The 9,644-nt window shown below is 45.9% G+C and overlaps 1 protein-coding gene across 2 annotated transcripts in view; it reads left to right on the top strand.

Annotated features, from left to right (window-relative positions):
- The first annotated feature begins 2,221 nt into the window (after positions 1-2,221).
- Positions 2,222-9,644, top strand: part of Insc (INSC spindle orientation adaptor protein) — a 97,447-nt gene continuing 90,024 nt past the window's right edge. Inside the window, exon 1 of one of the 2 annotated variants that reach the window (XM_040756044.1) lies at positions 2,222-2,329. The gene's annotated coding sequence lies outside the window, so the exon portion shown is untranslated. The remainder of the gene's footprint in view (positions 2,330-9,644) is intronic. The other variant, XM_040756038.1, reaches the window with a different exon arrangement.

Genomic DNA, 9,644 nt, shown 5'->3' with positions numbered 1-9,644 from the left:
TATGTGTGTTATGTGTATGTGTCTCTGTGTGTACTTATGTGTGTTCCTGTGTATAGGTACACATGTGTATGTATATTATACATATATATGTGTGTATGTTTGTGTGCATATATGTGTGTTTGGGTGTCTCTGTCTTTGTGTGTGTGTGTGTATGTATGTATGTATGTATGCATGCATGTATGTTTATGTCTGTATTTATGGGTTTGCATGTGTATATACAAACGTACATATGTGTCTGTGTGTATATTTGTATGTATTTGTGTATGTGTATGTATGCATTTAGATCTGTTTATGTGTGGCATGTGTGTGTGTGTGTATGATGTGCATGTGTGTATGTTTGGTTGAAGCTTTAACCACAAGTGCCTAAAGGGTACATGTAGCAAGCTAAGTGATTCTTCTTACTCTCAAATATAGGTACAAGATTGTCTCAGAATAAAAGCCCTCTGAGGCCTCTTGCTAACAGAGATGCTGTTTAAGACCTAAGCCTCACTTCTGACATGCTACAAACCATCTTAGCCTTCCTGGCCACTTCAAATCCCTGAACTTTCAGACTTCTTTTTGTTTTAGTAATACTTTTATTTATAGTCTGATAATTTAAAATATATTTTTATTGGCATGAAGTGTTGCCACAGTCTCACCTTTTCTAACTCCTCTCAGATATTTCCATATATCTCTACTTTCTTATCTTCTTTATGTTATTTCTCTCTTTTATCAAAACAAAATGAGAGTGCAATTTGTGATGGTCAGAGACTCCTGAGCATGGAGTATGCTATGGATTGTGGTGGATCTATCCACTGTCATTTTATTAAGCACAATTGATTTGTCCATTCCTAAAAGCTATCAATTTTAATGCCTCATGAGCAGGCAGACCTGGTTATGATTGCATTATATATTTGGGAAAACTAAAGTTCAGAGTAGTTGGATGACATGGCTGAGACACAGCTAGGATGTAGTAGAGGGAGGACAGAATCCAAGTTATTTGCATACCCCTTAACCCACCAGGAGCACATGGAGAGAAGATTCTGCAAATGTCCCACTTGAGGAAGGTGTGAAGTAATGTCCGCACCCCGCCCATGTCCCCTAGAGGCCGCAGCCCTGTTCCAGGGAAAGAAACAGACTGGAGGATACAGTACTGAAGTCCTCTCCCACAACTGAGGCCAGAGTCCTGAAGTCTGGATGGAAGCAGACTGGAATTGAAATTGGCTTGTCCTGGGAATGATTGGGCTACCTGCAGAGCCCTGAGCCCCCAGAAAACCCAAGTGAGTGATTTGATGTCAAAGCTGAGATATTTCCAAGGCCAGGCAGCAGCTGTGCCAGCCAGACCTGAAGCAAGGAACAGGAGTGTTTAGCATCAAGGAAGAGATGCAGGACATTGTATTACAGAGGTGATGCTGACCTGCTCTCCCTGAACATATAATGTGAGCAAACCTGCAAACTTCCCATCAGGGCCCCAGGTGGTTGACAACTGTCTTTTCTTGGCAGTCTATGAAGGCAGAGGCTCTTCAGGTCCCAGGGATTCCTAACAGGGTGGAAGGCATTGAATGGAATGAACTAGAAGCTTCCTTTCAGTCTAAAAATGTAGCATTCCAGAGCTTTTGGACCTGAACCAGACTTCTGTGGACTTAGCCATCTGACATGGAGCCCAGGGTGAGGGTGAGGTGGGGAGGCATCTCATCAATAACCCCTGTCATTTTTGGCAGGTCTATGATGTGGAGGGTGACTTAAGTGGGTAACTGAGTTTCCAAAGGGAAGCACCTGCAGTGAACAAACCCAGTCACATTCCTGGCGTTTGGGGCTGCTCCATGAGGCTGGGCCCTCCTCAGAGATGTGAATTGTGCCCAAATCTCTTCTTGTTTTATTTTTTATTTCTGCTTCAGGAAACTGATTGTAGCAGCACAGTCCCTTCCCCTCCCCAGATGTTGGCATGCGGGACACATTTAGGCGCCCTCGCCTGGCCGTCTCTGGTGGCTCTGGGTGATGGCCCAGCCCAGGGGTGAGCTGGGTCTCTAATTAGACCCGACCGCATCCCCATTCCAAAGCTCCCACAGATGAGACAGCACGCGGTCTCCACTGTGGCCAGGGGCTCTGAAATAGCCCTCGCTCCTCGGTGGAGCCTCGCAGGCCACGGTGCCTGGTGCAGGATAAACGTTTGGCTGGGTGTGCACCGCTAGGGAAGAGTCCGGGGGGGGGGGGGTTGGGGCAGTGGGGCCGCCTCCGGCAGCGCCGGCCTGAGGCCACTTTGCGCCTGGCCTCTGGAGTTCCAGCTGCTGTGTGCTGCCACCCATCGCTGGCCTCTGCACACACCCGCATTCTGCCTTGTAAGCTCAGAGTAAGTAGCAGAGGGATGGCTAGCTGTGGTTAGATTCAGGGGCCGAGGCTGGAGCTGCTGGCGTTAATTGTGACCAATAGGATAGCAGGTGTGATTGTGTCAATGTGAGAGTTTATGTGTAGGAGGGGGTGTCAGTGGGAGGGATTGTCAGCATGTGGACTTTTCTAGCATGTTTGCTCCGGTGTGTGTGTGTGTGTGTGTGTGTGTGTGTGTGTGTGTGTGTGTGTGTGTGTGTGTGGTGGTCCTGGAGCATGCTCACAGGTGACTGCTGTTGTCTGTGGCACACAGGTGGGTCTAGCTGAGCCAGTGGAAGTGAAGTGCCTCTGTGTAGGACACAGGAAGTTGTCTAGAGGGAGGGCTCCTGCCAGTGTAGGTGACGGATGAGGGTGAGAGACAGCTCAGAAGGTAGAAAGTGGATAACAAGCAATAGATACTTGAACTGACACTTTCTAGAGTGACCTGGTTTGTCCCCAACTGTTGTCCTCAACTGGGGTGCCTTGTCTGTAGGTCAGGCAGCTTTGCTTTCTCAGGACTTTGGGCCACACTGGAGCTTAAAGCTCTCATCTGGTATAAGAGTGAATGGGATTCTGATAGATCTTACTCCACGGGGCAAGGAGTGGAACTCCACGTTCATAATCAGAAGAGGCAGGGGTGGGGGATGGCGGACAGGACACTCATACATGTGCACTAACAGTGCATCCACATTCCACGCAGAATGTACACCCATGGAAAATGGCATGTATGTATTGTACATCCATGTTGTAAATGTGTGTGCAAAACCACAAGCCTTGAATTGACCCTGGCATCTGCCTCTAGCCTCCTTTTTATTTCCTGTGCTCTTCATTGGGCATTTCTGACAAATGGGTTCAGAAACCTGGCCTCAGTAGGGGAATGCCTTCCTTTGGGGGCTTTGACTGGGGATTAAGGCAGGAGGTGATGTGATGCCTTTGTGTATCTCATCTCATTTGCACGAGGTCTGTCTGTGGAGGCAGCCGCAGAGCACCCTGTGTTTGGCCTTGAGGGCTACGTGGGGAATGCAGCAGTTGCTCGTTTAGAGGGGAGAAGGCTTATCTTACGTGAGATGGGATAAAGAGGGTGCGAGTGAACCTCAGCACCATAGCTTGCCCCAGACTCACGTTCATGGCTTAGATCATTCTGCTGCAAAGTGCAGGGAGACTGTGGGGCTGGGCTGGGGATGGGAAATGGAATGGGCCTGGACCCCTTCCTTCTGTTCTTGGGTTTGAGCCACCCTGCCTGCAGCTGCTGGGGAGACAGCCTTCTCTACAGCCCCCTCTCTCCTTCCACAGTTATGTGGAGACCACTGGGAGCACCAATAACAGTGCTTGGAACACTGAGTGCTCCCAAGTGCCAGGGGCTGGTACTTCCACTACGGTTATTTCACTATGAACTCCAGAGCCCTTCTGCCCTGGCCAGTCTCTCCTCCATAGGCTTCTGGGATGTGTCCAAATCCCATGTGATTTCTTTGGTTGGGAAGTTAGGGAGGATTTCGTGTTTGTGATCTGTCCTTAAGGCTGCCTTTCAGCCTTAGGACTGGGGAATGATCCAGGCTTAATCATTTCCAGAGAGGTTCACTAGGGTTTGTCTTTCCTTCGGTCCAATTTTAGATCTGACCCTTAGAGATGGATAAATAAAGTCTGGCTGTGGCTAGTGTAGCAGGTTTGCTGCAAAGAGAAGGAAGTGTTTTCCCTTTCATGTCTCCCTCATTACTCTAGCTTCTGGGACACTCCCAGCACATCACACTGCTCCTTTCTATTAAGTTAGTAAGTTATCACTTGAGTTTTGATTTCTACTTTAATAACTGTATAGACTACATTTCTTTAACTGGGAATTCCATTATACTTTACAGAAGAGATGAGAATAATAAAAGAATAACCACCAATCAAGAATTCTGTTAGTCTCCAAGATTAAAGTCACATTGTTTAGATTTCCTTTCTTTCTTTCTCTTTCTTTCTTTCTTTCCTTCTTTCTTTCTTTCTTTCTTTCTTTCTTTCTTTCTTTCTTTCTTTCTTTGTCAGTCCTACTTGGAAATATTTCATCTGATTTTTAATTTTTGTGTCTCAATTGTTACTTCTGTGCTTGAGCTCCGATTGGTACCATGTCTTAGGGCTTTTCTTCCTAGTGGCTGGTGGAGATAATGGCTATCTCTGTGCTGGTTCAGACAACAGGGATTGTCTAGGATGAATTGAGGCATTGATCAGCACCCCTGCTCTGAGGGCTTCAGCTGACAGCCCCTCTGTGTCTTAAAAGCCCTAGTGTCTGAGTGCCCAAAGGGGTTTGGCCCTTGCCCTAAACCTGGCCATGGCCCCATGACTGCCCCTTCCTCATGTGACCCTGCCTTGCCCTAGGCTTTGCGGGGAGGTCTGTGTCTCTTGGGTCTGAGCCCTGATTCCCTCCACATGATTGAGGCTTTGTGGGGACAGAGGTTTGGATGAAGAATGTGGGAGTTCAGAGTGTGCTAGGGCCCATGGAGGGTTAACTTGCCTCCTCCTCTCAGTCTGGATGCCACAGGATGGAGTTCATCCCCATCTCTTCTCCAGAAGGGGTCCCAAATCAGTCAGATAGTCAGAAAGCCATTTGTTACTGGTAGGCACTCAGGGCAGGGCCTAGGCTATCACAAGGCTGGTGAAAGCTCTACTTCCTTCTGTGGGATCATTATACTTGTAGAGGCTTCTGTGTTGGGGAAAAATTCCCACACCAGGGCCATGCTTGCACAGGGCAGTGGTTAGAGTGCCTACCTTTTCCAGCCCTGTGTGGGTGACTGCTTCTCCAGGATTGCTAAGTCAATCAAGGTGGCGGCTGTTGCTCATGTTCAGGGCTAACTGTATGAGAAGCATTTGGTCACAAATGAAGAAAGAGAAAATCCTCTGGGCCTGCTACTGGGTAAGGTGTAGTGGCTTTGTTCTTTTCAGGATGAATGTAACCTCAAAGAGGAGATTGTACCTCTGCCGTGGATTCGTTCTGGTTGTGCTCTCTTGGCTTCCAGACATTGAAACTTGACCTGGTAAGCAGGCTTAAAAGCAGCGAGAGAGCATGATGTGGGATGTCAGAATGTGTGAGTGGGAAGTCCACTTACAAGTTCCCACACTTAATAACTAGTAAAAGGCAGTTCTCTGTTTTTGGACCTTTGAATCTTTTGTTTCATGAAATCTCTAGGACAGCTTCTGGAATGGGCGCTTGCATCTTAGACACAAGGGAACTGAAGTGTAGCTAGGTCAGTTAAGGCCCAGGCCAGAGCCAGCCATACTTCTTGCCAGGTCTGCCACTGTGGAGTCTGCAGTGGATGGATACTAGCTACTGAACAGAATAGACAACTCTCTCCGTTTTGGAAGCCTGAGAGCAGGCAAACTAGGGGAAGGCCTAAGGGCTTGTCTCTGTCTGGTACCAGGAAGTGAATATCACCAGCTTCATCACTGAGCAGCATCCCTGCCCTTCCCAGCCTCAGATGGGGATCATCACTTCCTGGGTCACAGGGGTACATGGTGAGGGAACATCTCATGGGACAGGTGAGAATCTCCCAGCCAACATCATGGGGGGAGGGCGACACTGGGCATCGGTGGTTTTATTCTTCCCTGGATCAATCTCTGTTCTTGGAATGTAGTTCCCACCAAAACTCCATCATCTAGTCAGTCCAAACTCCCCTCCTCCAATGCTAGGTACCCCCAGTGCCAAGCTCTGGTGTGTCCCATATCCCCTGAGGTTGTCTCTGGGCAGACAGGATTCTGCCAGGCGTGATGCAGTGTCTGTAGGCGTCAGCAGTTTGGCTGAGTAATTGTGTATAGTGTTCAGTTTGCACTGGAGAAATGGAAGGCTAGTCTTACAAACCAAATAGTTTGGTTTGGAAATGCTGTCAAGTGTGGCCTGTGGTCTGAGAGTGTGAGCTGCATTGTGGGCTTGTATGCCCTGCTGGTTTAAAAGATGCCATTGTGGGATGGACTATTTCATCCAGGTCATTCATCCTAATGGAGTCAGAGGTGTGTAGCACACATTGGCAATATGAGAGGACTAGGACATAAGCTTTTCAGACAGGAAAAAAGACCTGATGTCTGGTCTCAGTTTGCTGACCTGTAAAATGGATGTCTTATTATAGAAGCAATGACAGAAGCAGGAAGGTTACTAGAAACCTAGCATCTGGCATAGAATAAACAAACCCTGAAAGACAAGCTCCCTGATTCCTGCCCCATTCAACTTCATGAAAGAACACCAGACTTCAGGAGAGGTGGATACCAGTTCTCCTGAGCCTCTGAGCTTTCTGTTACCTTCCCTTCCCTGAGTCCCCTTTCTTCTGTGTAGAATGAGAGACTAGCAAATTTCCCTTACCCCTCTGTACATTTTGAGGGTAAAGAACCCAGAGACAAATCTAGAGGTTTAGTTAGCACTGAGTCACTAATTCATGTCTGACATATTAGTTGAGACCGTTTGTTGTGCTAGGACCCAGGCAAAGCATGCATTAAAGGGACAAATGAGTATCCCAGTCCCTAAGTCATCATCTGACCATGTGACAAGACAGATATGCACACACAGAGGTCCATCTGTTGGGTATGGTCCATATAGGCCGTGTCCTCTCCAGCTGTGCACATCAGAGAGGCCTTTCCAGAGATGGACACTCATGATCTTCATCCTGAAAGATAAAAAGTTCCAGAAAGTAGAGAGGAGAACTGGCATATGTTAATGTGCTGGGCTGTGAGTTTGTGTGTGTGTTGTGTTCACATGTGTGTGGACACACATATGTGCAGGTATGCATGCACATGTGTGCCCGTGGACGTTTTCCTCTAACTCTCCACATTCTTTGCTGCGACACTGAACCCAGAGTTTACCCATTGGCTAGTCTAGCTTGTAAGCTTGCCCTGGGGATCCTGTCTTTGTCTCCTGAGCACCGATTACAAGTGGGCTGCTGTGCCCATCTGGCTTTCATGTGGTGCTGGAGATCCAAACCCCTGTCCTCATGTCCGCATGGCAAGTGCTTATCCACTGAGTCATTTCCCCAATCCCCACTAAGCTTTTCTTAGTTATAATCTTGGGGGAATTTAAGTTACTGCGACTGGAGCCTGTGGTATGAGTGTTCACTAGTGATAGAAATGAGACAGGAGACTATGCAGAGAGCTCTGAAAGGGTATTGGACCGTGATGCCATGCTCATCTACCCAGATAGTTCTCACATATTTATAGGTAAGGCATGGGGAATTTTCAATAGAAAGGTTGTAGTCCAAAAGGAGTTCACCTATTCACTCATTGTTTATTAGGTGCTTACTATTTTATGCTACTTTGAATTTTAACATTATATCAAACTTAACTAAAATTTGTAAGACTAGATAAAAAATTCTTTATCCAGTTTTCAGATGATTGTATGACATATCTTTGTTTAACCATTCTGCTTTCTTTTCTCTCCAATAACATGAAAGTACCTCTTTCTCAATTATATATGCATTTTTATTGCTTTTATAATTTATATATCATGGCTATAAATACATTACCACAATATGTTTCGTATTGACTGTGTGAATGCATATCAATTTTTCATATTTCTTATCAATCTCAGAATGAATTGGAGACATGATCCCTCTTTATTCCTAAACAGTTCAGTGTGTGCTTGGGGAAAGGACAGTCTCCTATCTTAGTGCAGCCGTGCTGTGTTCCTCACCTTTCTTATAGCTGTGGCAGGCTCATGATTTGAAGGGATGTAGTTTATTGGGATGGTGAAGATGTGAGTGCAGTGACAGAGAAACTGGGTGCTTGTACTCATCTGGCTTCCTTTCCCCCCTTTGTATTTAGGTGTCTTAATTATTCAATTAATCCTTTCTGGAAACTTCCTTATAGACATGCCCAGAAGTGTGTCTCCTGGCAGATTTCAGTTTCAGCCAAATTGACAATAAAGATTATCTACTACAGCCCTGATACCATTTTTGTCGCTATACCATCTTCTTCCCAGATCTAGTCTGTAGATACTTCTAGCTATCATGTCTCGTTAGTTTCTTCTACTTTATTTCTCTTGGCCCTTTTGTTTTGAACAGTACAGGTGATTATTATTACATTAAATATCCTACGTTTTGGGTGTTTGGTGGTCTGCATAGTTGGAGTTAGGCTGTATGATCTGGGCAGGCAACTATGTTCTCTTGAGTCTATTTCAGAAAACCCCAGAATAGGGCTTGTCTGGCACCTGGTGATGGAGGTTGTCATTGCTCACTTTGGGTGATATCTGTCAATTTTTCTGCAGCGAAATTGCTGCTTTTCTCTCTTAAAGTTAACAAGTAACTTGTGGAGAGATGGTTTGAGAATATATACATGCCAGATTTGTCATCAAACTTATAGTGATTCATCAGTCACAATTTTGACTTCATTATTTTTTATATTTATTTCTCTATTTATATACTGTTATTCTATTATAAGAAAGATTACTCATTTCCACCCTCACGGGGGTCTCATATCTTTTTAATTCATTGGATGAATCAAGTGTTGTATTTATTTTAGCTTTGATGGTCACATGATCACAGATTCAGTCAGTGGGAGGCTGTTGAGAGTGGGCTTCTGTTTCTTTTCCATTCGTTTACATGAGTCTCAGAGTTATAGTTCAATGGAACTAGCCATTTGTTTGAAGACCCCAGGCTTCTTTCCTAGGGTAATGGGATTTAGAAACCCAATTGTGGGCAACATGTGGCCTTGTTATTGGCGTATATGTTCTCTTGGCAGAGCTAAGACATGTATGCCTATTTCTTTCCACAGTACATCAACACAATATGATACTAAGTGTTTTTCTTTTTTGAAGAAATAACACATTGAGCCTAATGTAGAGAGTAACAGGGCATGGGTACGTTAGGGTGAGGGTGGTTCAGCGTGGGCCTCTTTTAGGAGATGCTATTTAGAAAGACTTGCATGTGAGGAGGAGAAGTTAGACGGGAGAGAGACAGGATGTTGCTGTAATTACACCTAGAATAATTACAGGAGTCTGAACTGAGTCAGTATGGAGACAGGCGGAGTCAATACTACACAGTACCTGCTGAATACAGAGAGGTAGTCGAGGGGTCTCACAAGTTGATGTCTCCAAGCCTGTGAAACTCAACATATTCAGCATGGAACACTTGTCACTTCCGCCCTGCCTTGTCCCCCTGGGGAGCACCTGATCCTCACCTAGATCTCACTGAATGACCTTTCAATCTCTATAGCTGCACAAGCCAGAACGATGACGCCATCATCCTCAACACCTTTCTGCCCCAAGCCCAGCTCAGCCATGCCCATGCATGTTGCTGTTAATGTGTATCTCCTAAGTCCATTACGTCTCTCTATCTTCACAGCATCCTCTC

The sequence above is a fragment of the Mesocricetus auratus genome, unplaced genomic scaffold, assembly GCF_017639785.1.
Source record: "Mesocricetus auratus isolate SY011 unplaced genomic scaffold, BCM_Maur_2.0 Super-Scaffold_4256, whole genome shotgun sequence".
Lineage (NCBI taxonomy): Eukaryota > Metazoa > Chordata > Mammalia > Rodentia > Cricetidae > Mesocricetus > Mesocricetus auratus.
This window is presented reverse-complemented; position numbering and strand designations above follow the sequence as displayed.